General features: G+C 41.8%; 1 protein-coding gene and 1 long non-coding RNA gene across 4 annotated transcripts in view; both read right to left on the bottom strand.

The window, feature by feature from the left end:
- dab1a (DAB adaptor protein 1a) overlaps positions 1 to 9,735 on the bottom strand; it is a 289,271-nt gene extending 279,536 nt beyond the window's left edge. Inside the window, exons 1-2 of one of the 2 annotated variants that reach the window (XM_061824249.1) lie at positions 9,661 to 9,735; positions 6,199 to 6,282 (exon numbers count right to left, since the gene is read on the bottom strand). The gene's annotated coding sequence lies outside the window, so the exon portion shown is untranslated. The remainder of the gene's footprint in view (positions 1 to 6,198; positions 6,283 to 9,660) is intronic. The other variant, XM_061824251.1, reaches the window with a different exon arrangement.
- Positions 9,736 to 13,115: 3,380 nt separating this feature from the next.
- LOC133503164 (uncharacterized) lies at positions 13,116 to 26,742 on the bottom strand. Of its 2 annotated transcripts, XR_009795672.1 has the most exons (4): positions 26,613 to 26,742; positions 26,145 to 26,234; positions 22,057 to 22,153; positions 13,116 to 20,686 (listed from the first exon to the last, which is right to left on the bottom strand). It is a non-coding gene; the product is annotated as an uncharacterized LOC133503164 (long non-coding RNA). The 2 variants fall into 2 exon arrangements; XR_009795673.1 differs by lacking the exons at positions 26,145 to 26,234; positions 26,613 to 26,742 and adding an exon at positions 22,241 to 22,363.
- Positions 26,743 to 27,751: the final 1,009 nt, after the last annotated feature.

The raw sequence follows: 27,751 nt of genomic DNA, 5'->3' as shown, positions 1-27,751 counted from the left end.
CATAAAATCTTGGTTCTTCTTTCACTGCAACAAGTACACACGGAGCATTGACAAAAGTCCTCCTCGTCTTTTGCTCCACTGTTGCTATGGCCACTGCAATAAACCCTGACAGCGCTGCACGGCTAAATGAGTGCCGATGTAGGAGGTCATCTGCAAGGAAACACAATCCCACTTTTCACGCCGCACTCCGCAGCGCGCCGCACTTAAGACGTCATTACCGCCGCTACTCCACTTCCCGGTGACAAACCCCTTTGGAAATAAAATAGGGAGCCACTCCAGTGAACCCGCGAGATGAATTCTGACGTTGCCATTTCCTGGTAGTCACCAGGACCGTGGCAGATGCTTCAATAGAAATGCTAAGGCTACCTAGTTCTCTTTGAAAGATCTATTAACCGAGCAACTAAACATTAGATAAAAAGGTAGATAAGATAGCTACACATTGATGGATATGGGAACAAGAAAGCTAAAATGGAGGCAGAGTTATTTGGCTAACACTAGGATTGCGTGATAAGAGGGCAAACGGGCTAACTAAAACTAGATGGAAACATTGAAAAAGTTACTGTAGGAATTAACTCTGCCGTTAGCCTGAGTAGAACTTAGCCCAAAAATAAGGTAAATAGAAAAGATTGCATGAACTCCCTGGTTAGCCAACAGTGGATAAGAAAGGTTTACACCTACCTGTTCAAAAAATGAAAGATTTCAAAACATTTTTTCCAGCTAATATGACGTCTAAAGTCCGACTCGTTTCCGGTGAGAGTTGGACTCCGCCAAGGGTGCCCTTTGTCACAAATTTTGTTCATAACTTACATGGACAGAATTTCTAGGCCAAGCCGAGGCGTAGAGGGTGTCCGGTTTGGTGGCCTCAGCATCGCATCTCTGCTCTTTGCGGATGTTGTGGTTCTGTTGGCTTCATCAAGCCGTGATCTCCAGGTCTCACTGGAGCGAGCCGCAGCCAAGTGTGAAGCGGCTCAAATGAGAATCAGTACCTCCAAAATCCAAGACTATGGTCGTCAGTCGGAAAAGGGTGGCGTGCCCTCTCCAGGCCGGGGATGAGATCCTGCCCCAAGTGGAGGAGTTCAAGTATCTTGGGGTCTTGTTTACGAGTGAGGGAAGAATGGAGCGGGAGATCGACAGACGGATCGGTGCAGCGTCTGCAGTGATGCGGACTTTGTATCGGTCCGTTGTGGTGAACATGGAGCTAAGTCGAAAGGCAAAGCTCTCAATTTACCAGTCGATCTATGTTCCTACCCTCACCTATGGGCACGAGCTGTGAGTCGTGACCGAAAGAACAAGATCCCGGATACAAGCGGCCGAAATGAGTTTCCTCCGCAGAGTGTCCGGGGTCCCCCTTAAAGATAGGTTGAGAAGGTCGGTCATCCGGGAGGGGCTCAGTGTCATGCCGCTACGCCTCCGCATTGAGAGGAGCCAGATGAGGCGGCTGGGGCATCTGATCTGGATGCCTGCCGGACGCCTCCCTGGTGAGGTATTCTGGGCATGTCCCACCGGAAAGAGACCCCGAGGACGACCCAGGACACGCTGGAGAGACTACCTGTATGTCTCTCGGCCGGCTTGGGAATGCCTAGGGATCCCTCCGGAAGAGCTGGAAGATGTGGCTGGGGAAAGGGAAGTCCGGGTATCCCTGCTGAAGCTACTTCCCCCGTGACCTGGAAAAGCGGTAGAAAACTGATGGATGGATGGATGGATGACTTCTTCAATTGTACAGTGAGATCCTTCTTTTGCTGTGGAAACTCTCTGCGTGACCTGGCTTGTGCTGTCATGTCACGACAAAAATGCACGGAAAAGCGCATTAGAACACCTCACCTTTATTGGGTGTTCATCAGTGGAACTTGAAATGCTGGGAGGTGTGTACCAATCCCCATTCAACAGGAGTGTAAATGTGATTGGCTATTTCTGAACACAGACTGCGTCCCCAGGAATAGAAGGTGTAGAGTCGTGCAACCAAATGATCTCATTTGGCTAATGTTACTTCCCCTCTCAAAAAGTTCATTTTTTCCCAAAAATCTATTTGTCCAGGTCATACTGTAAGTTACAATGTTGGAAAAAGTTTTGAAAGGATCTTGCTCTCTTTTTTTCTGGTCACAAAAACAGGGATGTGTAGACTTGTTATATCCAATGTACAGTAAGTAAATATTTAACTCTAGGATTGACCTATAGATAAGCACCACTGACAACCTTACTTGGTAGGACATAGTACAGTATTTAATGAGCCAACAAGATAACTTAAGGAGGAAAAAAAAAAAACAGACCTCGTTTACTTTGATGTGAATTTATTTTATAACTAATTAAAATGAAAATAAGGTATAATGAAATGGCTTTTATTTTCAATTTATCAGATAAAATCTGGGAAAAACAGCTGCGGCACAACACCGGGATCATCTCAAAGACAACAAACCTTTTGAGAAGTCTCAGTTTGGTTTTTACCTTGGCCATAGCACCAAAACAGCCTTGTTCAGGGTCACCATTGACCTCCTGATTGCAGCAGACACCGGTTCCCCCATCACTAGTAATCCTCCAGGACCTAATAGCTGCTCGTCATACAGTCGATCACAACATCTTACTCCGCCTCAATACAATAAATCTTTGAACCGGTTCACTTGACATCTGACTAGTAGACGTGAGCATGTAGCCTTGGGTGAAGTAAAATCTCACAACCACCATGACACCCGTGGTGTCCCTCAGGGCTCAACGCTGAGCCCTCCTCCTCTTTCCACAATCAACATGCGCGCCCTGGGCAATGTCATCAGCAAACATTAGATTTCCTACCACTGTTATGCTGATGACAGACTACAGATGCTTGAAACGTGACCTTGAAGCTTACTTTTTTTAAAAAGGCTTTTGCCAATTTTTTTTCCTCTTAATTGCAGAATACTTCAGATAGTTTTAAAGTGCAAACAATGTCAATTTTTTTTTTTTTGCCATTTTGTTCTCTGCAATGCTTTTTAAGTGTTGTGCAATGTAAATACACATTATTGTCAATTCTGGTTCTGTACTTTGATGAATTCAGACTTTTTTTTCCACAAAAAAAAAAAAACATCCATGACCAAAACTATGATAATATCATCACAGGTAAATAATCAGATGTAGTTAATGCTGAAATATTAATTGACCAATGCGTCTATTTCTGGTGAAGCTGTCACCATTCCCAATCTTTTAAATAATTTGGTTCGCCATTTAGCTACACGAGAGGCACAAAATATTGGCAACATCTCAGCATGATAAAGTACAATACCGGGAGTGCAACTATTGTCAAATGAATACCACTCTGAAAAAATGTTGTATTAGCTCTCATTCGATTGTGCCAATGTGACTAATGATTTGGCAAGTGAATATATAGTTACAGAAAAACAACACGAGTCAGCATCTTTGGGTCCAAAAGTAAAAAATGAGACTTTCCCCCTTGACAAAGCATTTAAGCTAACCCTTTAGTGAGCAGTTCTATTAGGATGTAACATATTGGTCCAATGATGACTTTGCATTTTGAAAGCAATACATTATGTTCATGCGAGTCCCGCAACAATAAGTCATCCCTATATTTTGATGTGGTTGCATTAATCTAAACACTGAAAAATGATGGTGCCACCTGCGCATCTGCATATTTGAACAGCGTTTGTTCAGTCACCACCCCGAAAACCTGATTTGATTCCTCCCACCGTGGCGCTGATGACGCGGGGAGGCTAATGAAGCCGATGTGCATCACCAAAGACAAATTTAGAACGTCTCTAGCTGATTGTGTGTGTTTTTCTTTTTTTTGGGGGGGGGGGGTGGAGGGGGATTCAACATCTGTGATGGATCACAAAGTTTGGAGCGTAAACATTAGCATGTGCTAATTAGACTCACTAATGGATGTTATGATTTCAAAACAAATTCTCCCAAAGGAAAAGCAGTTTTTAAAGTAACATCTTAGGGTTCTTAACAGTCATATATACTTCTCACAAAAAAGCCAAACGGGGGGTTTTCAAGTAAAAATGAACCTACTATGCAGTATGAGGATTTAAAAAGGTAAACTTTATTTGACCTCCAAACTTCGAAATGCGCATGCAACTGTTTTGATGTTGCACTAATTTCTGTCCACGTTCTGCAACAACGAACCGAACGGGAATATTTACAACAGGCGTTTGATCAATGAATGGACCACTGAACTTCCCGGATCAATTAGAATTGGTATTTATAGCTCTCTTCATCATATTGTTCACTTTTGGACATCATGACACCAAGACATCATCAAGATCATGAATAGCTATTAAAAAAAAAAAACATGGTATACTGTAAGTTACAGTGTCTTGTGAAAGTATTCGGCCCCCTTGAACTTTTCAACCTTTTGCCACATTTCAGGTTTCTAATATAAAGATATAAAATTTAATTTCAATAAGCAAGTGGGACACAATCGTGAAGTGGAACGAAATTTATTGGATATTTAAAGCTTTTTTAACAAATAAAAACCTGAAAAGTGGGGCGTGCAATATTATTCGGCCCCTTTGCATTAATGCTTTGTAGCGCCACCTTTTGCTGCAATTACAGCTGCAAGACACTTGGGGAGTGTCTATCGGTTTTGCGCATGGAGAGATTGAAATTCTTGCCCATTCTTCCTTGCAAAACAGCTCGAGCTCAGTGAGGTTGGATGGAGAGCGTTTGTGAACGGCAGTCTTCAGATCTGCTCACAGATTCTCGATTGGATTCAGGTCTGGACTTTGACTTGGCCATTCTTACGCCTGGATACGTTTATTTGTGAACCATTCATTTGTAGATTTGGATGAATGTCCTGTTGGAAGATTAATCTCCGTCCAAATTTCGGGTCTTTTGCAGACTCCAACAGGTTTTCTTCCAGAATGGTCCTGTATTTGGCTCCATTCGTCTTCCCGTCAACTTGAACCATCTTCCCTGGCCCAAATCATGAGGCTGCCACCACCATGTTGTCCTGTGTTGCTTTTACAGTAAACGTATCGTTTTGCATTGTGGCCAAAAAGAGCGATTTTGGTTTCATCTGACCAGAGCACCTTCTTCCACGTTTGCCGTGTCTCCCAGGTGGCTTGTGGCAAACTTTAAATGAGACTTTTTATGGATATCTTTGAGAAACGGCTTTCTTCTTGCCACTCTTCCATAAAGGCCAGATTTGCGCAGTGTACGACTGATTGTTGTCCTATGGACAGACTCTGCCAACTCAGCTGTAGATCTCTGCAGTTCATCTAGAGTGATCATGGACCTCTTGGCTGCATCTCTGATCAGTCTTCTCCTTGTTCGAGGTGAAAGTTTAGAGGGACGGCCGGGTCTTGGTAGATTTGCAGCGGTCTGATACTCCTTCCATTTCTATATGATTGCTTGCACAGTGCTCCTTGAGATGTTTAAAGCGTAGGAAATCTTTTTCTGTCCAAATCCAGCTTTAAACTTCTCCACAACAGTATCTCGGACATGCCCGGTGTGTTCCTTGGTCTTCATGATGCTCTCTGCACTTGAAACAGAACCCTGAGACTATCACAGAGCAGGTGCATTTATATGAAGACTTGATTACACAGAGGTCGATTCCATTTATCATCGTCAGTCAACATTGAATCATTCAGAGACCCTCACTGAACTTCTGGAGTGTGTTTGCTGCACTGAAAGTAAAGGGGCCAAATAAAATCGCACGCCCAACTTTGTTAAAAAAAGTAGAAAATGTACAATAAATTTCGTTGTACTTCACGATTGTGTCCCACTTGTTGTTGATTCTTGACAAAAAAAAAAAAAAAGAACATTTTGTACGTTTTTGTTTGAAGCCTGAAATGTGGTGAAAGGTTGAAAAGTTCAAGGGGGCTGAATACTTTCACAAGGCACTCTACAGCTAAAGTTACACTTGCTGGCATTTTAACATCCAATTGCATGTTTTTCAGTCTTGCCACACATTTGCTTTAAATTTAGCCTGTACCACAAAGTCTTTTAATTATGAGTTTCAGTCTGAACGCTAGGGGCGCTGTGTAAAAGGAGTACATCGATTAAAAAAAGAAATAAAAAAAAGATATGAGGTGGATCCTCGGGTCATAAACGGGTAGCAATACAGAAGCCATATAAGCTCTGTCTGTTATCTACAAAATAAAGTGACTTAAAAGAAATGAGACCACTTTTTGAGAATACTGTCCCTAAAGTCATAAAATACAACTGACCGCCAGGACAACTGAAGTGATCGTTTCTAACACAAATACTCACTTTTCTTCACGCGACGTGCCATGCCGCACCGCATCGTCCACCCGGCCTGGCCTCCACCTCTGTGACTTTGTGACGGGACCGCATCTAGCGACGGAAGGGTTTAGTGAAGTGGTGTTTATGTATTATCGGGGAGTATGAGTAAAGACGGAAAATATCAGAATCATTGCAGCCCTGAACAATAGAGAATATATTTTTTTAGAAAAATCATCCAAGTTATGTTGCATCGAATAAAAATACAGACTAATAGGACAGTAGCAATTGCTATATTACGAAATGTTAAGTAACGACATACAATTCAACGTCTGTGCAGTCTTTCAAAAGCAAGGAATCTGTGATCCATTTATTTTTAAGGCTAATGTAAAATAGATACATTTGAAATGATGAAGTGGATCGGGATCGAAGTTCCGGGTATATTTAGGGTTTCAACTACTGCACAGAGTGTCGCGCGCTAGCTGAATACAGATGAATACATTTGGTGCACTCAGCGCAGAAGAAGAGGGATGGGGGTTGGTGGTGCGGGGTGGGGGGAAAAACACCTTTTACTTACTCAAGCAGCGTCTCCAAAGAGGCTTTCAAGTAAATTGAGTTTGGGTTTAGGGGCCTGTTTATATTAATGAGTCCTCGGCCGCTTGAGTTAGAGCCAGTGCTCTGTGTTATTACCTGCTTGATAATGAATGCCAGCTTGGCTAGCAGCAGTCAATGGAGGCTGACACACACACACACACACACACACACAGACTCACAATTCAAAAAAATGCTGCAAGCTGCCACTGGCTGGTTATGAAAGATTAGCAGCGTCCTCCCTACTTTCATGCAGAGCGATGCAGCGGCACTCATGCTAATGTTAGCATACCCTGTTGTCGTGCCTACTGTAGCATTATCCTGCGCAGTCTCCATTTTGACAGAGGCGTCCAGGTTTTCTTGCTACCCTCAGGCTACTGTTGGGCAAAATTTCTCTCCTTGATGTCGCGGTGAAGTAAGTACAGCAGAGGAGTTGTGGATTCTTCTCGATTGTTGTTAGTTCTGAACATTGCAGGGTTTATTTTACTGTCCTTGATAATCTCTCTGTCCAATTTCTCTCCTTAATGTTTGTTGTGGTTTGTTTGAGTGCTCACACTGGACGCGAGACGAACACACTCCGTAATCTCCGCTTGGCTGCAGTGGTCACTTTTCCTTTCTGCACTCCGTCACCCTCTTGGATAAAAGCTGACTCCTTCGTGGAGGTAATAAGTACACACACATATTATCCATCTAACTATTGATTGATTGATAGACAGTTGCATATGGATCGACGCCCTCGTTCCTCCTCATTGTTGTTTGTTGAGTGCTTGAGCAATGAAAGATGGAGCATTATATTTGAGAGATAGAGAGAGAGAATGAATCCACTTTCATAAAGCCTCTCCTGCAATTTGGAAGTGAGCAAAAGAGAAAAAAAAAAACTTTTCCGTGCGTGCGCATGGACGACTTGTTCATTAGTTGATGGTCAACTCAGTGAGCGGGATCAACGGATTTGTGTTTCTACTTAGACTAAAGCCATGTTATAAAGTTGAGCAGTTTAATTAAACAACGGGACTCGGAGGCAGAAAAACAAATGCGGTTTGTCAACTTTTTCCCCTCAACAGATGAAAAACAAGACGATTGAAGAACATGTTCAAAATCAACAGCATATTTGGGCAATCCTTAAATTTAAAGGGCCACTGTCATGAAATGCATGACTTTTAGTATGTTATCAATGGAAAAACAGGCAGCCGGAATGGACCCATCCGTTTTTTTTTTTTTTTCCTCCACCACAAAACACGACTTTGACGTGTACGGCTTTTTGTAACTCCCGCCATGAAAATCCTCTTGAGGGATTTGTTTTCGAGAAGAAGCAGCAAGTGATGTTAGAATGTAACCAAAGATCCGCGCATGTAAGTCAGGGGTGCTAAATGTGTCGATGTACCCGTCGGACGGCTTGGCTCATACATACTGTCCGGGAGTCTGTTGTTAGTGAGAAGTGATCCACATATCATCTAAATAGGGCTCGAAACGAAACAATAGGATAATATTGCCCCGGTCACTTCAGTCGACTGTGTCCGCGTCGGATGGCTTCAGCCGGGCTGGCTCATGCATGCTGTCCGGGAGTCGTTGTTAGTTAGAAGTGATCCGCATATCATCTAAATAAGGCTCAAAACTATGCCCCGGTCACTTCACTTGATCGTGAGATGTTCTCTTTGAAAAAAAGATTCCGTGTCAGAAGGGGCGTGTTCATCTCCCACAGTAGGTGGCACAGCATATTTTCAATGACGAATGTCACGGTGTGACGTAATGAACAGGATGCATGCAATATGGCTACCATGTCGATGTCGAATGAGACTTCTGCAACTTTGCGCACGGATGACGTGCTCTCCGCTCATATTTAATTTTTTCATATGGACATTGAAGTGAATAATGTTATATGTATTTTTCGTTACAATATCTAATTTAGAATGTTTATAGACATAACACTTGACCTTTAAGATCAGTGGAGATTCACGTACACAAATTACTTCATAGTGCAGGTCACAGTTCCTCGTTGATAGCTTTCTCCCCAACCATCTCAAAGACCTGAGAAAATACTTGTTGGTTGAATGGTATTTCTTAAAATTTTATATATTTTTTTTTAATTGGACCTTTGTTATTAATTCGCAAACAAAAATATGCAACAGTATAACATGAATGATCGTGAAAAGTGATAACTGCATTTCTTGCAGCTCTGGCTGACAATATTGAGAAAACATTTTATGCCATCTATCTATTCTTAAATTTAAAAAAATAATCCGTATTATCACAGCATGCTCAGAGCTTTAACTACAGCATTTCGATAAATAATTTCCCGAGTGATTTTTACAATAATGTACTGCAATACAAAACAAGCAAAGAACATTTGCTCCAATTTGCGCACTGTCCCTGAATGCACCTTGCACACACACTGTTGCAACACGCCTGCCGAATGTGAAAACGAATGGCGGTCGCCAAATACGGCTCGTATTGATTTTGTCAAGAGGGGTTTTTGTCCTGGAGGTCCCTAACAAAACCTGGGAGTCTTGAATGAAAAATAATTTCCATTCAAAAAAATTTTTTGGGGGCAGCAGAACAAGCGCATTCTCTAAAATGCTAATTATCTGGCACAAAATGAACTAAGTTCATGTTCGCCCAAAATACAAACCATTTCACGAACTTTCATCCATTGAACTTGTTCACGTAAAATTTTGTATTTACAGTAGGTGTCACGGCCCGTCGGAACGGGAGTGGGACCCAAACGCAAGGCTCGGAAGATGCAAGGTAGTTCGGGGAGAAACGTTTAGGATTCCGTGGTCGGGGATCGGGCAGGCACTCAGGTGCGGCAGCGGTAGTTGGGACGTCGGGCGAAGAGAGCAGGCAGGAGTCGGTACACGGGAGAACGATCAAAGCAGGCAGAAGTGGCAAAGGAGTCAGGCTTACGGGGTTGGTCGGAGAACAGGCGAAGGTCGGTACACACGGGTTGTCGCCCAGGGACACTGGAGCACTCGCTTGACGATCTGGCGGGGACCAGTCCTCATCGGGGTCGTATAAATACGCAGAATAATCAGCCCGCATGAGGCGCAGGTGTGCGCCTCCCAATCAGCGCAACCGCGCGGACACCTGCACAGCCGGGCTGGTTAATTATGGTGAAAATCTTAAAAACAAAAACAAACAAAAAAAAATTTAAAAAATGTACTTAATGATTACATTCAAATGTGTGCAGGTAAATAGAAATAGTACTTAAAATTAAAAAAAAAAGTTCTTGATTAAATGCAAACAGTGTGAGCAGAATTACTTTCACGTACCTGTACTATCACTGAACTACGCGATCTAATGTGAGCGGAGCAGGCCATCAAAATATTTGACAGTTATTTCGAGGAATGCGGCGTGAAAAACGGGGTTTGCGCCTCGCCGCGTGCAAATGGAATTATTTTTACAGCGCATCACGTCACGTTTAAATTCCTAGACAACAACCCAGTTTGCTATCCTGCAGTCTCGCGTTATTTCTCTTCCTGGTGTTTATCTAAGAGGAACAGAACTGCAGTAAAAAGCATCTTTGAACAGGTTGGCATGCCAGGCAGCAGCAGCAGCAGCAGCAGCAACTCTATAAATCTTGTCTAAGTCAAGTCCAGACTCTTAGGTTGCAAACAATGAGAGAGGAGACTGGATTTTGTCCAAAATGTGCAGCTGGTTTTAGGGACTGTAAAATCCAGCGGCTTTGCTCGGCACCGACGCTAAACATTCTTCTCGGGAAGTGATTGTGAGCGTGGCGTCTCGAGAGCATTCCTCAGTGTGTGTTGGAGCATCTCGGTTGTCCACCGGCTCTCTTTGAGTGACGCTTCGGAACGCTTTAATAATTAATTCACAGGGCTTTTTTTTTTTTTTTTTTTTCTCGCAGACGCAGATACGTTTATACACCAAGGGGCTCAGGGACCGAGCACACAGGACACTTTGATTTAGTCCCAGGGCAGTGTGAGGAAACCCGCGCACATGCACACTTTAAAAAGGTCACATTACACCAGTGTCTTAGTTCCACAGCTGTGGAACATTCTGCTTTCCACTCCCAAAAATGTGTGGAACAGAGACAACTTCATCAAATTCATACCGGTGAACTCAACGGTCGCACCGCTGCAAGAAAGTCGACATTCTGGATGTAACGCGGCAACATCCAGCAAAAGAGGAAACCGAGCAGGCCAACATGCTAATGAAAAAAAAAGGAGAAGTAGACTTGTTCAGAACTGTGGGAACTATAGAGGAATAAAGTTGATTAGCCACACAATGAAGTTATGGGAAAGAGTAGTGGAGGCTAGACTCAGGTCAGAAGTAAGTATCTGCGAGCAACAGTATGGTTTCATGCCTAGAAAGAGAACCACAGATACATTTATTTGCCTTGAGGAGGCTCGTGGAAAAGTACAAAGAAGGTCAGAAGGAGCTCCATTGTGTCTTTGTGGATCTAGAGAAAAAGTCCGATAGAGTACCAAGGGAGGAACGGTGGAACTGCATGCGCAAGTCTGGTGTGGCGGAGAAATATGTTAAAATAGTACAGGACATGTATGAGGGCAGAAGAACAGCGGTGAAATGTGCCGTAGGTGTGGCAGAAGAATTTAAGGTGGAGGTGGGACTGCATCAGGGATCCGCGCTGAGCCCCTTCTTGTTTCCGGTAGTAATGGATAGGCTGACAGAGGAGGTTAGACTGGAATCCCCTTGGAACATGATGTTCGCAGATGATAGTGTGATGTGTAGTGAAAGCAGGGAGCGGGCGGAGGAAAAATTAGAAAGATGTAGGCACGCAGAGGAATGAAGATTAGCCAAAGAAAAACTGAATATTTGTGCGTGAATGAGAGGGGCGGAGGAGGAAGAGTGAGGCTACGGGGAGAAGAGATAGCGAGGGTGGACGACTTCAAATAATTGTAGTATTGTAGTTACGAATTCCCTCGGAGGGCCTTCACGACTGTGAATGTGAATAATTTTTTTTCCTCCCTAAAACTGACCTGGCCGGTCAGTTTTGTGACCCCTGAGCAAAAAACCTTGACCCCCCGCCCCCGCTCTCCAGTCTAAGGGAATACACAAACACACACTTGTCTGACAGTGTGACGTGTCTAATCTTACACATGGTGAATAAATCATCCGCCCGGCTAAAATCGAGAATTCGACTCGAGTAAATTGCGCCTTTGGATGCGGCGCCGCCTTCCCGTCCGCGGCGACGACGGCGAGAAGTCAGGCGAGCGTGACGAGAGCACGACGCAGAAGGCAGAATTCGCGCAAAAGGTTCGTGCGTGTCGGTTTCAGCGTTTGGATGCCGTCAGCTTGATCCAAGACGACAGCGTCGACTCCGAACCGATTTTAAGCGGCGGCAATGAAATGCGTAGGGAAATGGATAACCCCCCCCCCACCCCCCACTTCCTCTTTCAATAAAGTTCATGACGTGCATTTATTTATGGGTCATATAAGAACTTTTAAAGGCATTATCATACAATAATTGTTCCATCGCTCACTTCATTTCATCCGAGCGTGTCGTTTACTGCAACCGAGGATTGAAGATTTCTGTGTTTAAAATGCATGGATATTTTCATAAACCATTATGCGTTTCTGTCGTGGTGGACGTTTTGGACTTCGGAATAATGGTTTTGAGGGCCGGGACGAGAATGACTACATCAGGGGCGTCAAACTCATTTTTCTCGCGGGCCACATTCTCTCAAAGGGCCGAGTGTGGAAATTATTTTTTTTTTAACCAAATCATAATCATAATAATCAATCAAATCATCTATGATATTTACATCATCAATTTATAAACTAGTTTTGGAATCAGAAATCAATTGTAATGTGTTTTTCAACTATTCACGTTTGGTAACACAAAAAATGATTGTAATATCTCAACTTTATCATTTATGATGTGTGACAATTTGAAATTTTGGTACAGATTCTTACACGAATCATGGAAATTAACACTAGATTTGGCTTCGCGGGGCACATAAAATCATGTAGCGGGCCAGATCTGGCCCCCGGGCCTTGAGTTTGACACCTGTGGGCTCATCCACAGCTGCACTGTGGTGGATGAAAGAGGAGATTTTTGATTGCTGACTATATCATCTATATGATCAATGTGCAGTTTTTGTGTTATGTGACATATATATACATCCATTTTCTTAAGTCGCTTATCCTCACAAGGGTCGCGGGGAGAAAATGTGTGGAGTGTTTGACAGATTAAATATTAAGGCCACACTGTAAGAAAAAAAAAATGAAGTCATAACCTGACAGAAAACGTACACATGTGGTGGAAAAAAGTGGATTTTTAAATTTTAATTAAAGTCATAATATTGTGACATTTATTTAATACATTTTCAATAAACGAGTCATATTTTTAGACAAAAGTTAACAAATTAATATTATGGGGTAAAAAAATGAAATCTAGAGAAAAATTCAGATGTTACAAATTACAGAAAAACATATGTGGTTTTAGATCGAAAGCTTTTTTTAAAATCAGACCTTGTATATTATTCTTTATCCATTTTCTTCACCACTTATCCTCACGAGGGTCACCGGGAGTGCCGGAGCCTATCCCAGCTGTCAGTGGGCAGGAGGCGGGGTACTCCCTGAACTGGTCGCCAGTCAGTCGCAGGGAAGATATCGACACCATCACTGAGCCGGGATCGATCCCACGCTGCCCGCACCGAAGTCAGGCGTGCGTACGACTACACCATCAGTGACTCCTTGAGACTAAGATTAAGGATTCTAAAAGTTTTCAAAACATTAATGTGGCCCACAGTATAATCTGTAATACTCAATGGAATTTTGTTTATGACAGAGGAAGTCAACAAAATGAAAAAGCGAGATCATTTGTTTGCATAAGTGTACACATCCTCTTATAACTGAGGATGTGCCTCATCGGGGAGGCTGCGGAAAGGGCAAATGCAATATGGAAGCAGCTGCAGGAATTTCTCGAAAATATTGGATTTTTTTTTCTTTTTTTTATCTCTGGGTTATAGAGTCAGGTTAGCCTTAAATTACAAGGAAAATCATGCAAGCCTGGATACATTTTGTGAAAACTCACATGAAATGTCCCAAACGCATGCAGGGAACTTATGCTATGGTTCAACAAAACCAAACCTTTTGGTCATAATTTCAAAATGTATGTTTGGTGCAAGCACAACACTGCTCATCACCAAAAGAACATGATGCAAATTATTGAAGCATGTTGGTGGCAGCGTCATGCGTTGATGCTGTTTTCCCATCAGCTCTAATTGCGTCTTTGAGGCAATGTGGAGGCAATTATTAACGTTTCTAAAGAGCAGTCAGTGTTGGTACAAATCCTTCATACTGCAGCTAGAACCCAACCCCAAAAAAAAAGCCCAAGCGGAACAGTGGAATTTCATTTGTGGTTAATGAGAGGCACTTGAATTGGTGGCAGGTGTGTCGTGACTCCCATTTAACTTGCATTCGAATATGATTGGTTAATTGTAAACAGCCACATCCAGAATAATAACAGGGTGTGCACACTTATGCAACTTGAATTGGTGGCAGGTGTGTAGTGACTCCCATTTGACTTGCGTTTGAATGTGATCAGTTAATCCTAAACAGCCACATCCACAGTAATAACAGGGTGTGCACACTTATGCAATCACATTATTATGTTGTTTATATTTACTTACCCACTCAAGAAGACTTTTTCATTGCATTGCACAAGTGATATGGCACGTTCATGGTGCAAAATGTTTTTAAAATGATCTACCCTTATTTGTAATTTGCACATTATTATGAGATGTTGTCTGTAGAATTTGGGAGGGGAAAAAAATGGATTTCATTTTGAAATAAGACCTTAACATTAAATGTGGGAAAAGTGTAGTGGCAATCATTTCAAGCAGCACAAAAGATTTACTTTTTTTTTTTTTTTTTAATTGCTCCTTTGACGGATGTTCAAGTATTCCCGACAACTATTTGTACAAAACCACTTAAAAAGTAAATTTTACATAATCCGCCCCCTTTAAAAATAACTTGACATTTTCTTTTGGGTGGGGGGGGGGGTGATAGTTACATATCAGTGGCGCGGATGCCAAATGTGTTTAATTGCAGCTGCCCACAGATGATCAAATGCATTTGTCAGCGTGTGGGGGCGACGCTTAACGACGGCGTGATCTTTCCCCGTGGCCAAAGAGCACGTCGGCGTGGTAACCCCCCCCCCCCCACCATTATACGGTCAGGTGACATTTAAGACGCGACACATTTAGCACTTAACGCCGCTCAAATGTGTGAACGCGCCTTTCGTACGCGACGGTCCGATTTAATGCGGCGTTTCCGCGCTCGGGCCGACGCCTCGTTAAAGGTTATTTGTTAATTACGATGACGAGTCGAGGTCGCGCCGAAGGGGGGGGGGGGGGTCGTTTGTTTCCACGCGCAAAGGCTATGTTTGCACAATGACCGCTTTGCATTTACTCGGCAAAAGAGAAAATATTTTATGAAAAAAAAATTCCTTTTGAATGGCGAACGTAAAAAAACAACACACCGGTACCATAACTTGGAAGTACACTAGAATGTGAGCGAGGTTCGGATCCACCGCCACTAGATGGCAGCAAACCACTTACAGCAGAAGGAGAGAGCACAGGTGTCAAACTCAAGGCCCGGGGGCCAGATTCGGCCCGCCACATCATTTTATGAGGCCTGCGAAAGCAAATCATCCGCATTGGTCATGTTAAAAAAAAGATACGGCAACCATATTTTATTACCAAACAATCTTTTACAACAATTAATTTATTAGCCTCTGATTTCAAAATCAGTATCCATCCATTTGTAGCACATTTGTAAAAATATGAGACGATGATGTATACATGCATCTGCTTTTACAGTCATAATGGCCTTCAGAGGGAAAGCATAAAAAATGAGATTGGCACCCCTGCTCTACGTGTCCACAATAGTTCATTTATTCAACACGAACAAATTATTATCAATTTAGCATCCATCCATCAGTTACTGGAATACATAAAGGGAAATTATCCTCAGTTATGTCAATCAACCTGAACTGGGAGAGGCGTTGAACAGCGCGATGCCTCTTTTTCTCTAACGGACCTTTCCGATGGCGATCTCAAGCTCCGCCCCCCCTTCGCCATGTCCCACGAGCTTCCAAAATGGCGACTGAACACAACAAGTCGATTATCTATCGCGTACGCCAGATAATATCGGGGTTTTTTTTTTTTATTTATTTTTTTTGCCAAATGCGTCAGACTTGTCCAAGAGAGTTCTACAGAGTGGTCTCAACTATTTCTCCGTTTTCTCCCACATCCCCAAAACCGTGCAACATAAATTGGACACCCCAAACTGCCCCTCGGCGTGATTGTGAGTGCGACCGATTGTCTCGATGTGCCCAGCGATTGCCTGGCAACCAGTTCGGGGTGTACCCCGCCTCCGTGGCCGTTGACAGCCGCGACAGGCTCCGCCACTCCCGCAACCCTTGTGAGGATAAGCGGCCAGGGAAATGGATGGATAGCTCGTATCTCAAGGCACCAAGGCACTACGGTACCGGTATGCTCTCAAGGGTGTGCAAGGAAATCAAAGGCGGGATCCTATGGACAGAAAAGCAATGTGATAATGATGTCCCGGCATCACCTGCTGATCGATAAAAGAGAAAATGCGGCGTGTTTATTATTGACTGGCAAAAGCGCAGCCACTCAGCGGGGAGGCCGCCGACTTCCTTCTGGCTCCATTCCACCGCGTCAATGTAATCACGTTAGCGCGCGGGGGAAGCCATTGTGGCGAGCTCGCGCCGTCCACGCCGGGAGGCTTTACGCGGCGAGCGAGGGGACGGAGCGGAGCCGAGGGAAGGGAGAAAAAAAAAATTTTCTTTTTCAATCCGGCTCTCGAAAAGAGGGGGTAGGGGGGGGGGGCCCTCCGGGCTTCCCGATTGGACAAGCCTCGCACTGGCTCGCGGTTTCATTTCGCAGAAAACACAATTAGTCACCAACAGCCACCGTACAAAGACGCAAAAGATTTTTTTTTTTTTGTCATGCCCGAAATTTTTAGCTTAGCTAAGTTTTTAGCACCCTGGGTGTCAAAGTCATTTTTTGTTGTTAGATTCCCTCAGTGGCCTTTATGACTGTGAAACCATAACAATCTTTAACCGGCTCATCATATTCACCCATGAAATGTATTAAGTAGTTTTGGTATCACAAATCAAGGGTAATGGGTAATTTTTTAACTATTTTTGTTTGGTAACACAAAACTGCTTGCAATATCTCAGTGTTATCATTTATGATGTGACAATGTGAAATTTTGGTACAAATTTTAACAACAAATCATAGACGACACAGAAGATTTGCCTTCACGGGCCACTAAAACCACGCGGCGGGGCGGATCTGGCCCCCGGGCCTTGAGTTTGACACCTGTGTGTTAGGGTGTCCAAAAAAAAAAAAAAAAGTGTGGAGTGTTTGACAGATTAAATATTAAGGCCACACCGTAAAAAAAAAAAATGAAGTCATAACCTGACAGAAAACGTACACATGTGGTGGAAAAAAGTGGATTTTTTAATTTTAATTAAAGTCATAATATTGTGACATTTATTTAATACATTTTCAATAAATGAGTCATATTTTTAGACAAAAGTTAACAAATTAATATTATGGGGTAAAAAAATGAAATCTAGAGAAAAATTCAGATGTTACAAATTACAGAAAAACGTATGTGGTTTTAGATCGAAAGCTTTTTTTAAAATCAGACCTTGTATATTATTCTTTATCCATTTTCTTCACCACTTATCCTCACGAGGGTCACGGGGAGTGCTGGAGCCTATCCCAGCCGTCAACGGGCAGGAGGCGGGGTACTCCTTGAACTGGTTGCCAGCCAATTGCAGGGCACAAGGAAACAGACAACAGTCGCACTCACAATCACACCTTGGGGCAGTTTAGAGTGTCCAATGAATGTTGCGTGTTTTTGGAATGTGGGAGGAAACCCGAGTGCCCAGAGGAAACCCACACAGCCACGGGGAGAACATGCAAACTCCACACAGGCGGGTCCGGGATTGAACCCGGGACTTCAGATCTGTGAGGCAAACACCTTACCAGCTGATCCACCGTGCCACTCCTGTGAAAACATAACAATCGTTAACTGCCTCATCATATTTACACAGGAAATTTATGAAGTAGTTTTGGAATCACAAATCAAGGGTAATGGGTAATTTTTCAACTATTTTGTTTGGTCACACAAAAATGCTTGCAATATCTCAATGTTATCATTTATGATGTGACAATCTGACATTTTGGTACAAATTTTTAGAATAAATCACCGAAGTTGACACAGAAGATTTGTTTTCGTGGGTCACTAAAACCATGCGTCGAGCCGGATCTGGACCCCGGGCCTTCAGTTTGACACCTGTGTGTGTTTCGGTGTCCAAAAAAATAGGTGGAGTATTTGACAGATGAAATATTAAACACTGTAAATACAATGTTTTAAAAAAAAAAATAACATGCTACAGGACTGAAGTCATAACCTTTCAGAAAATGTACATTTGTGGTGGAAAAAAGTGGATTTTTTTTTTATTGTAATTAAAATCATAATATTGTGACATTTATATAATTTGTTTTCAAGAAAGGAGTTCTATTTTTTTGACAAAAGTTAAAATTAAAAAAAATTATAATTTGGGGTTAAAAAAAAATTGTGAAATGGAGTGAAAAATTCAGATGTTACAAATTACAGTAGTCGGATGTTGTTTTAGATCAAAGGTTTTTTTTTTTTTTAAATTGGACCTTGTACATTAAAAGTATTACATTTCCAAAACAGTCATATATATTTTCAAGTTTTAAAAACTGATTATTACTGATGACTGATTATTATTACTGCTTTTTTTTTTTTTTGGTAAAATGTATTTTTTTTTTTTAAGTTCAATTTTTTTTTTTTCCACGGAAATCCTTCTATGTCATTTTTCTTTTTTAAAGGCATATTCCTGAGATGAACGGAATCCTTCTTGAACCGGAACCTTATCGTGGTGGAGGGGTCGTTGCCCGCACCACCGGTCCTAGGGACTGAGTCGTTTGGGGCTTTTATGCCCGCTGGCAGGGTCGCCAGAGGTCCCAAACGAAGCCGGAATAAAATTTGGATCATTTCAACAGTTCTTTTCAAAATCCACGCCAGTGTTCCAAAGCCCCTGTCGAGTTCGCCGCTGTACTGCACTTGCAGGTGAACCTGCAACCTTCCCGCGTACTCTCGCTGCACCCGAGTCCAGGCCACAAGGCCTTCCGAGTCAAAGGACTGAGCAGTCCAAGGTATTTGCTGCTGTGTTGTTGCGCTCTCGCTCTCATGAGTTGGCTTTTTTTTTTTTTTTTTTTTTTTTCCCACCCGCCTGCCAAAGTGATCCACGCGCTGAGACTCGCTGAGGCAGCGGCAGCAGGAACAGGAAATTTACTGATCAGTCACCCGGCGGCTGCACGCTCGCAGATGCTCGTCAATCACCGCCGCGAGCTGCGACGCGCTCGGGAGCAGCACGCGCATGCGCGTCCTGTCGCTGCGAGCGGCCAATAAAGCCCGGCAAAATGTTTGATTGGCTCTGTCGAGCAAGAGCTAGTCATTGAGCACTGGCTTCATTATTATTAGAGTTGGATATGATGCTAATTCAAAATGTAGACATCGGATTTATGTAACAGCTTTTCAAGGGTGGTACTTGTTGACTATTGCAATGAGTTATACTGAAAGCTCATGTGGCTAAATAACCAAAATATAGGAAGCAGCTGTTAATGATAAGAGAAATAATTTTAGAAAATAATAACAATTTGATGACAATTTTTGCATTATTTTTGCTAATCGTTTTATCTTATTGATTGTACATACATTTTGTAATTTTATTTAATTGTTAAGATAGTTACAATTGTAATGGTTTATTCCAAAAATATTATTTAATTTTATCTTATTTATTGCATATACATCCTGTAATTTAATCTAATTGTTATTAATTTAGTTACAATTCTAATGGTTTATTAAAAAAATACTATTTCATTTTATCGTTATTATTGCATATACATTTTGTCATTTAATTTAACTGTTATTAAAATAGTTACAATTTTAATGCATAATTCCCCCAAAAATATTATTTTATTTTTTAACTTGTTTTATATAATTATATTTTTTGCCATGTAACCTGCTTGGAATCAATCCATCATCATTTTCACCCATACTGAACAGAAGTAACATGATCAAAAATGTAAACTTCATGAAATAATCAACATATTATTAGTAATAATAGCAGTAGTGTTAATAAAATTAAATGAACAATTTTTCAAATTGGAGGAAATTTTAATGGTCTCCTATTGTCACCTCTTTTTCTATTTTTATAATTATTATTGTTATTATTATTATTATCTATTTTATTATTATCCAATTTTAAAATATTTTTTAAAGAAGGCCCAGCTTTTCACAGATCTCATATAGTTTGCGCTCGCCTAATCGTGAACCTTTTGCCGTTTTTTGCCATATTTCTCCAAATGCAAACGGACACGATTGCAGATTCAGATGCCTCGGAAAACAATCACATCGGCCGAGCGAAAAAAGCGCTGATAAAATAATAATAATAATAAAGTCCACTTCCTGTTCGCGCAACCTTGAGATTGCCATCAGCTCCAATCAGCCTCCGCTGATGCAATCTCGGCTGCACCGAGGAAGCGCTGCGGCCTTCTTTTTCCTCCACGCGGTGCAGCGTAAGGCGCCGCTCGCGCCGCCACGTGGCCGAGGCGACGATGCCGTCAATCACGGCGACCCGGCTTCACCGTTTTGGCTCGTCGCCGTCACCTCGAGGTCAAACCCAGCGGGCCGTCGCCGATGGGCCGGGGAAAATTGGACGGAACAGATGTGAGAGTCGCACTTCCGGGCCAAAAGCTTGCGGCCCTGAAGGAGGACTTGACGCTAACGGGGGGTGACAAGTGCGGCCGGTGGAATGGTCGGACGGGAATCCCTCGTTTTCCCCGGTGGATGAAAATCCGCCCGTGTAGAGAGACTGCATAAAGAAAACTTCAAGTACAGTGGTGCCTTGATTTAAGAATTTAGACGTTTTACCCAGACTATGCCTTTAACTCAAAACACACGATCTCGCCTAAACAAAACAAAAAAGTGTTTTAGTTAGAAAAATAGCACATTTATATACCCATATAGTAATACCATAATGAAACAGAATTCAAAGGTTTGTGCATCATGATTTCATGCTTCAATACCCATTGAAATTGTGCTCCATCTGCTATGCATGCCTTAGCCACCAGGGGTCAGTTTTGTATGTATACAATGAATAGCTCTGCAACTACCGTAATTTCCGGCCTACAAGCCTCGACTTTTTTTTTTTTTACACGCTTTCAACCCTGCGGTTCATGCGTTAAGGCGGCTAATTTGTGCATTTTTTCCTAACGGCCGCAAGGGGGCACTCGGGAGGAGAGTGAAATCGGTGGAATATATGTGCCGAGGAAGTGACTTTTACAGGACCTCTGTGGAATCAATCAATCATCATTTTCCCCCATAGTGAACAGAAATAATATAATAAAAAAATCGTAAACTTCGTGAAACAATCTATATATTATTAGTAATAATAAGAGTAGTGTTAATAAAATGAAAATGAATTTTTTTTTTATTTAAATTTTTTAGAATTGGAAGAAATTTTAATGGCCTCCTTTTGTGACTTCTTCTTCTATTTATATTATTAATATTAGCTATTTTATTATTATTTTACTATTATCTTATTTTAAAATATTTTTTTAAAGGCCCAGCTTTTCATAGATCTCATATAGTTTGCGCTCGCCTAATCGTGAATCTTTTGCCGCTTTTAATTTTTTATAAATCTGTTACCTCTTAGCGGTGCACTAGCGTGTTACCGCCGTGATTTTTTCACCGGGATCTATTTTTTTTAACCGGACCTGTTAGCGTTAGCACGGCGACGCTAGCATTAGCGTTAGCATTAAACTCTGTGTACCGTCTTTGTAAATATCTCGTGTTTCAATGTGGGCACTTGCGGCTTTTACACAGCAGCGGCGTATGTATGTACCAAATAGTATTTCCTTTACTGATGTACTGGGTGAGGCTTATAACCAGGTGCGCTCTCAAGGCCGGGAATTATGGTATGTGGATCAGTAAGGAACCATTTCCCATTCTTCACAGAGGATAAAAACGATATGGTTGGGAGTACTGTTACATTGTCTCTCATCATTTGTATCCAAATCTAGGTGGCTTAAAGTCGTGTTTTTCAACCACTGTGCCAATTTCACCTAATTGGTGAAATAATGTTTGCAAAAATGAATCTGCAGATAAAGTGCAGTCACCGAATGTTTGTGCTGTCCAATGATCAGCAGAGCAAGGAAATGGGTGGGGAACATAAAGCCTTACCTTGTGAGGATAAGCAGCTTGGAAAACGGATGGGCGGATGTTTCACGTGGAGGTCTGTTGGTTGTCCAGTGGCAAGGTACCGTCCCTTGTTTATGAACTGCGGGAGGAAATAAAAGTGTTTCTGACAGGTCCGATTACACAAAAACTGCTTGCAACTGATGAGCGCTGTGCAAAGCTGGCATACCGGGCTGACATTTTTCATCATCGGAATGAACTGAACACAAAAATGCAAGGCCAAAATGAACACCCACTTACAAGCGCAGATAAAAAATAAATGGATTCCGCTCAAAGGTGCCACTCTGGAAACGTGTGAAAAATGGAAATCTTGGAATGTTCATACACGTCAAGCGATGGCAAAACGTCAACAGAGCAATATTTTGTGAGATAATAGTGAAACATTTAAAAACACTTGAGGAGTAGATACCGTCATTTTCGGCCTACAAGCCGCGACTTTTTTCACACGCTTTCAACCCTGCGGTTTTTTGCACCAATGCGCCAGATTTGTGCATTTTTTCCAACGGCCGCGATGGGCGAACTCGAGCGGAAAAGGTAAGTATGAGACCGGTGGAATATATGTGGCGAGGAAGTGACTTTTACCGGCCCTGTTAGCGCTGCGCTAGCATTAGCACTGTGCACGCATGTTGCTGCTGTGTTACTGGCGTGTCTCAAGTGATATTTACATATAAGTTTTATTTTAACCAGCCCTGTTAGCATTAGCGCTAGCTTTAGAGCGGCACTAGTGTTAGTGTTGCGCTAGCGTTAAACTCTTTCTGTGAACCATCTTTCTTTGTAAATATCTCGTGTTTCAATGTGGGCACCTGCGGGTTTTACACAGCTGCAGCCCAAGTATGTACCAAGTTGTATTTCCTTTACAAATGTACTCGGTGAGGCTTGTAACAAGGTGCGCTCTGTAGGCCGTGAATTACGGTATTTTATTTATTTTATTTCAGCCTCCATTCGATCCCTTGACCCACACAGTTCGGCATCGGTTGCTCAAAAGGACACGACTTTACAGGAACAGGCGGAACTAAGTGAACTGAGACAAGCTCGTAGTTTAAAGCTAAGCTTTGCTGAAATGCCTTTGGATAGTTTTTTGGGGGGGTTGGCCTTCTGCCAAGGAGTACCCCATTCTGTCAAAATTAAGCTATTTTGACGTTGCTTTCTTTTTCCACAACATATCTCGGTGAGGTGAGCTTTCCAAGCCCGACTACTATCAAAAGGAAAACCAGAGTGAGACTGTGAGCTGTTGAGGAAGAACTTTGCAGTCACTCATATTTGAAAAATGTACAAGTGTGGTCAGTCATGCCCGCAGATATAAAGTTACGGCATGCGGTCCACCAGTCATGCCCGCAGATATAAAGTTGCGGGTGTGTGTTCTGTTTGTACTTATGAGAGTACCCCTTTAAGAGCGGAGGGTGGCGGTGTCAGGTTAAGCTTAAAATGTTATGATTGACGCAACATCAATGCTAGTTTCATTAGCCAGTCAATGAGGTTTTGCATTGCGTGTTAGCACCAAGCTAGCGGCCTTTCATACGTTTGCCATGATAATTGCCACCGAGCAAAACACCTAAATATAATATGATTGATCCTACAAACAAAAATGAAAGATGAACTGGCATTCATGTCATTCTGCCGCCCTTTCTCCACACACCTGGTCAGTGTGTGTGTGTGTGGTGTGTGTGTGTGTGTGTGCATGCGTTCTTATTTGTAAGAAAGCCTGGAGTGAAAGAAAAAAGTTGGAGCCTCACATGAATAATTGAGCAGGGCGGGAGACGAGAGAATGGCTTGTGCAATATTCATATGTCATATTGAGTGGACGGGCACCCACTGGCCCCAAATCGTGCACACACACACACACACACACGCACACAAACACGCACAGAACCATACGTAGTCATTCAGAAAAAAAATCACGTCCGAGATGTCAAAATTGGGTTCAAAATTGGCTTCAACTCAAAACGCGTGACCTTTTCATACCCGTGTAATAATGACTTTTTATCTCTAAAAAAAAATTATATATATATATATATATATATATATATACACACACATATATATACACACATATATATATAAATTCAATAAAATAATGATTATATTTTTTGGTGTTGACTTTTTCACCCAAAATATAAAGTAACTCTTGTAAAAATATTCCTTTTTTCCCCTCACATTGAATTTCATGTAAAAAAAAAAAAAAAGAAACTCTTTTAATACTTGTAATTAATAAAATATAAAATGCCCTAACAACTACAGTTAAAAGTGCCCCTCAGCATCTCTTCCTCTGCTTTTAATCAGCCTGTGTTAACACAGGGAGGGGAAAAAATGAAAAATCAGTAAAGATAAGCTGAGGGGCATCGTTAGTTTAGTTGCATCTGTCTTTTTTAAGTTATGAAATATACTCACAAATAGATTAATCGCATCGACGCGAGCTGGTCGGCCAATTAGGGAGCACTGCGGGCCTTTTTCAGCGTCATTAAATTTCCAACCACCGGGGGATGCCAGACACTTTTGTATATATCCATTTTCTTAGCTGCTTATCCTCACAAGGGTCGCGGGGAGTCCTGGAGCCTATCCCAGCTGTTAATGGGCAGGAGGCGGGGTACACCCTGAACTGGTTGCCAGCCAATCGCAGGGCACATGGAGACGAACAGCCGCTCTCACAATCACACCTTGGGGCAATTTAGAGTGTCCAATTAATGTTGCATGTTTTTGGGGTGTGGGAGAAAACCGGAGTGGCCGGAGAAGACATGCAAACTCCAGACAGGCGGGTCTGGGATTGAACCCGTGTCCTCAGAACTGTGAGGCCAACACTTTCCAGCTGCTTCACCATGCCGCCTTTTATATATATATATATATATATTTTTTTTTTTTTTTTGGCGGAGGGGGCAATTTCAACATCTGTCCCTTTTCCCAGGCGTGACCACAGCCTGTCGCATCTTCCAAAACAGCCTGAAGGCCAGAATGAAAAGCGAGGACAACACGACGCTGCAGTTTGACCGCGACGATCACCTTGCATACATTTTTTTGTTTGGTTTGGTATTTAGTAAACGCAACAATTGCTACGACGCCCTGGGCCACTTCCATCTCACATAAGCCCTGAACGCATTTCTTTTCTTTTCTTTTTTTTCACACTTAAATTGTCACACGGGGAATTCCTGAAAACACTTTTTACTGCAGGAAGAAGGAGATGCTGCAAAGAATTATGTTGATCTATATATAAATATATGTGACATTTTCATTTTTTTTTTTTTTTTGTTTTAATGCATGTATGAACATGTTTTCAAATATTTATTTTTTTAGATAATAATTTTCATCTAATTTTTAGTATACTATGATAATTTCATGAAATGAGTTACATTTCAATTTTTAAAATTAGTTTTAAAATGGTTTAACAAGTTTGCCTGATTTGCAACTATGACATGACAAATGACAGAATTTTTAGCTAATTACAGATTTATCGAATAAGGGTATTTAAAAAATATTTTGTACCCTCATAATTATTCGTTGTTTGAATATATTCTTTATTATAACTGGGAATATATATATATATATATATATATATATATATATATATATATATAATTTTACATCTAGTCTATAACTCTTGTTTAAAATTTTCATTTTATCTCCCTTTTTTTTTATTATATAGACCAGGGGTGTCAAACTCATTTTTCTCGCGGGCCACATTGTTGTTCCGGTTTCCCTCCGAGGGCTGACTCTGGAAGAAAAATATTTAATCGTATCATCACATTTACATCATCAATTTATGAACTACTTTTGGAATCAGAAATCAAGGTCGATGCTTTTTTTCAACTATTCCCGTTTTGTAACATAAGCATTCTTGCAATATCTCGACTTTATCATTCATGATAAATAACCATTTGAAATTATAGTACAGATTTTTACAAGAATCGTGGAAATTAACACATTTGGTTTCGCGGGCCACATAAAATCATGTGGCGGGCCAGATCTGGCCCCCGGGCCTTGCGTTTGACACCTGTGATATAGGCTCTTTTGTTACTCTGAATTTTTCGTTTTTTTTGTGTGGCGGTGCAAACTATTGTTTATGAACTTTATTTTTCACTTACTAACTTGAATGCAGACGACAGCATGAAACAGGAAGCCCTTGACTTGAACTTCTGTCTTAAAAGGCGTCGGTTCCTGTGCAGGATGCCGAACTGTTGCAGAAAAACACGTCCAATTAGAGCAGTAAAATGCTGGCGGGAAGGGTGACGCATTGTGAGAGTGATTAACTCACAAAATACAAGTTACACAAACAGTTGACACACACACAGTCATTATAAGTGCACGCGCACTTACAAACAATGTAACAACAATGTAACAACACAAGTGTCCCGCTTCACAGCGCATAATAAACACTTGTCCCACGTTAACTATCACTTAACCCCATCTTGTTTTCAAAATCTGAACACACGCCATAATTAAAAGCGCAATTAACCCCGAATGACGGCGCAATATAGAAACTAACACTTTCCGGATGTGTTTACGTTGTCTTGACAACCGCAATGACCTCTTCGTAGCGCGTGCATACGTACCACGGTGGTGTGGTGTGTGTGTGTGTCTATCATTGTCCTGCAAAGGGGTTCTTGGCGAAGATGCCGGCAACCTCGCCACACTCTTCGTAATAGTGGGGGTGTGTGTGTTTGTCAAAAAGGCCTGTTGTTGTTGATAAGAGCCGAGGGCTTATTCCGCTCTCACCCTCGCTTTCTCGTCCAGGCTCACACACACACACACACACACACCACACACACACACACTGGAGGCATTAATGAGAGCAGGGCAAGTGAGCAAAAAGCCTCTGCCAAAATCAAAAGGGCTCAAAATCAGCTAGCATGCGGCTGTATTATGTTGCATTGTTTGTGTGTGTGTGTGTGTGTCAGGATTTATTAAAAAAAAAACAAAAACATATTTTGAGGTTATTTAAGTTTGTGTGTGTGTTTTGGATATGGAAGTGTGCCTGTATTTGTGTGTATAATGAAGTTGCATGGACCCCACTTTTTCCCCTCTCTGTGGATTTTGTTGCCATGACAACGGCTTATTGAGCCCGAACTCTTAAAAAGGGAGCGAAAACTGCGAAACATAAACAAGCCCCCTGTAAATTCAACGTCGTGTATTTTCACTCATGGAGGCAGCACTTCATCACCAAGTCGCCCCATTGCGGTGCCAGTGACTCCAGCGCAGTGATTCGAAAAACTGTGGTGCGGGTACCACGAGCGGTAGCTCGGCTCTTCGCAGTCATGTGGGCGGAACAATCTCTATATTCACTACAAATCAAATGTGCAATCTAGTACTTTTTTCCTTTTCCTTTACAGTACATTTTTTTAAAAATACAGTTCAGTGATGCCTCGGATCTCGATCACAATCCGTTGCAGAAAACGGTTTGAGAATTGATTTGTTCAAAAGCCAAATCGATGTTTCCCATTACAATGAATGGAAAAAGAAATAATGCGTTACACGTATAAAAATTTAGGCTTTTTAAATAATTTTTTTTAGCTTTTCCTGATAATAAACTGAATAGTAGAAATACATGTATCGTTTAAATACTTTATATCATAAAGTAATTGAAGAAATATATTTATTTTTTGCTTAAAATGTATGCTTTAGTAGTAGAGTACGCTAGGCTGGGAGTGCATTGCCGTATCTGTAGCGACCTGACCCCCAGCCTTGTAAACTT

Source organism: Syngnathoides biaculeatus, chromosome 7 (assembly GCF_019802595.1).
Source record: "Syngnathoides biaculeatus isolate LvHL_M chromosome 7, ASM1980259v1, whole genome shotgun sequence".
In the NCBI taxonomy this organism is placed as follows: Eukaryota; Metazoa; Chordata; class Actinopteri; order Syngnathiformes; family Syngnathidae; genus Syngnathoides; species Syngnathoides biaculeatus.
This window is presented reverse-complemented; position numbering and strand designations above follow the sequence as displayed.